At 40.2% G+C, this 3260-nt stretch overlaps 1 pseudogene; it reads left to right on the forward strand.

The window, feature by feature from the left end:
• Positions 1–464: 464 nt before the first annotated feature.
• Positions 465–2900, forward strand: LOC102820130 (annotated as a pseudogene).
• Positions 2901–3260: the final 360 nt, after the last annotated feature.

The following is a 3260-nucleotide window of genomic DNA, read 5'->3' on the forward strand; positions in this document are numbered from 1 at the left end:
AGTTGCATATTATTAAGTACCAATGGTGTTGAAGGAAGAAGTCCAAGCTGCACTGAAGACACTGATGAAAAATAAGGCTCCAAGAATTGATGGAATCTACGTACCGGGCCATGCTGCTTATGGCAACACCGGAGAGGGGGCACTGAGCTGTTGGATATGAAGTATAACAGAACAGACTTTATCACCTGAAACTTCTGCTTCAAGGTCAGATCAGGCAAGGAACAAATCTCATAACAACCAACAAGACCAAAGAAGAGTACATTTAAGTTGAAGACACAACATTTGATCTGAAACAAGAAGTTTGTGCCTACTCAACAGCTTTGACAGAGCACTTTCCAACGCTGCTAGTAGTCTTTGTTTTCTTCAGTGCTGGACTGTGAGATTGCTCAGTGCAGCAGCAGTCGTATTCTTTATTAGCTTGATAGATCATTTTTCTTTCACTCTTTTTTGAATACTAGCAACTTTCATCCTCTGAAGCATGTGCTGAAAAAGAAGAATCAGAAAACACTACTGAAAGTGCAATATTTGATTATTGCTGCAAGATGAGCTTTGATTCAAACCTTCTCCACAACCATGGACACAATGGGTACCTCAATGATACTTCAGCAACACTGTGTGAAACTGGGGTTATTGAGAAAACTGCTAACCTCTTATTCAGTGTCAGAATGTCAAGCTAGACTATTTTTCCACTGTTCACAGTATAATGGCAACTTGCAGGTCTTAAAAGTAGGAGATGATGTTGAATGTGAAGTATCAGCTGACCAATGACCTGGGAAACCTATTGTGTTATACTGGTGAAGATAAAACCAGAAATCCTCCCTGAAGAATGAATGAATGGACAAGTTGTGTGGACTATTCCTGACCCCGGGGGATCAGAGTCCAACAGGGAGTGTATGCTATGAATGTAATAGGGAAGTGTTTTATCTGACTTACACCCCTGAAGACACTGAAGGGAACGTGCATCTGGAAACTGGAGATAAAATAAACTTTGTAATTGATAACAATAAACATACTGGTGCTGTAAGTGCTCGTAATATTATGCTATTAAAAAAGAAACAAGTTCGCTGTCAGGGAGTGCTTTGAGCCATGAAGGAGGTGTTTGGCTTTATTGAAAGAGATAATGTTGTAAAAGAGATATTCTTTCACTACAGTGAATTTAAGGGTGACCTAGAAGCATTACAGCCTGGAGATGATGTAGAGTTCACAATCAAGGACAGAAATGGTAAAGAAGTTACAACAGATGCCAGGCTTTTGCCTCAAGGGACAGTAATTTTTGAAGATATCAGCATTGAACATTTTGAAGGAACTGTAACCAAAGTTATCCCATAAGTACCCAGTAAAAATCAGAATGGCTCATTGCCAGGACACATCAAAATTGGTTTTGTGATTCCTAAAGAACTTCCCTTTGGAGACAAAGATACAAAATCCAAGATGACCCTGCTGGAAGGTGACCATGTTAGGTTTAATATTTCAACAGACCGACGTGACAAATTAGAACAAGCAACCAATATAGAAGTTCTATCAAGTACATTTCAGGTCACCAATGAAGCCAAAGAAGTGGTGTGATTGCTACCATGAGAGATGGTTTCAGTTTCATCAAATGTGTGGATCGTGATGCTCACATGTTCTTCCACTTCAGTGAAACTTTGGATGGAAACTAGCTCCATATTGCAGATGAAGTAGAGTTTACTGTTGCTCCTGTATGCTCTCTGCCCAAAGAAATCATGTTATTAGAATTAAAAAACTTCCCAAGGGCACCATTTCATTCCATTCCCATTAAGATTATTGTTTTCTGGGCACTGTAGAAAAAGAGGCCACTTTTTCCAATTCCAAAACCACTAGCCCAAATAAAGGCAAAGAGAAGGAGGTTGAGGATGGCGTTATTGCCTATGATGATTGTGGGATAAAACGGATTATTGTTTTCAAGCCAAGAATATGGAAGGATCTTCTTCTCAAATAAGAGATAAGGTTGAATTTAGTATTAGTGACAAACAAATACCTGGTCAGCAGACTGCAACTTGTGTGTGACTTTTAGGTCATAATTCCAACTCCAAGAGGCTCTTAGGTTATGTGGCAACACTAAAGTATAACTTTGGATTTATTGAAACAGCCAAACACGATCAGGAAATCTTTTTACATTACAGTGAATTCTCTGGTGATGTCAATAGGCTGGAATTGGGTGACATGGTCGAGTATAGCTTGCTCAAAGGCAAAGGCAACAAAGCCAATGCCAAATAAGTGAATAAAACACATTTGATGAATGGTATTACTGAGGAAGCTGATCCCACCATCTACTGTAGTAAAGTCATTCGCCCCCTGAGGAGTGTTGATCCACACAGACTGAGTACCAAGGAATGATTGAGATTGTGGGAGAAGGGGATATGAAAGGTTAGGTATATCCATTTGGCATAGTTGGGATAGCCAACAAAAGGGATTGTCTGCAGAAAGAGGAGATTGTTTAGTTCCAGTTGTGTGTCCTGGGCCAAAATACACAGACAGTGGCCTGCAATATCACACCCGTATGTAGGGCCACTTTGGAGTGTGTGAAAGATCAGTTTGGCTTCATCAACTATAAAGCAGGAGATAGCAAGAAGTTCATTTTCCATGTGAAAGAAGTTCAGGGTGGCATTGAGCTACAGGCAGGAGATGAGGTGGAATTCTCAGTGATTCTTAATCAGAACACTGGCAAGCATAGCACCTGTAATGTTTGGCAAGTCTGTGAAGGCTCCAAGGCTGTTGCAGCTCCATGACCTGATCTGTTGGTCAATCACTTGAAGAGCATCACCCTGGATGATGCCAGTGCTCCTTGCTTAATGGTTCTTCATCAGCCAAGGGGACCAGATAACTCAATGGGATTTGGTGCCAAAAGAAAGATCCATCAAGATGGTGTCATTGAATAATCACATCCACAAAGCGCATCATTAATTCACTATGATCAAGTTGGGGGGATTTTGGTGAAGGGTCCTGAATATCTTCCTCTTCATCAATCTCAAAATCTGGAATACTTATGCTATTGAGCTATTACACTAGTTTTAACACTTTCCTGGTGAGCTTGAACCACTAAACTTGTGAATAAAACAAACTTTGTAGTTCAGCACATTAACCCACAGTGCCACGGTAGGACTCCAGCCTGCTTTTAGAGAGATGCAAATCAAAACAGCAATGAGATATTCTCCTACCCCAGCAATAACAGCAAAGTTAACAAACAAAAATAAAGAAAGCAACAAATGCTGACAAAGGTATGGAGATATTTGAAAACC

Source organism: Chrysochloris asiatica, unplaced genomic scaffold (assembly GCF_000296735.1).
Source record: "Chrysochloris asiatica unplaced genomic scaffold, ChrAsi1.0 scaffold00649, whole genome shotgun sequence".
Classification (NCBI taxonomy): Eukaryota; Metazoa; Chordata; class Mammalia; order Afrosoricida; family Chrysochloridae; genus Chrysochloris; species Chrysochloris asiatica.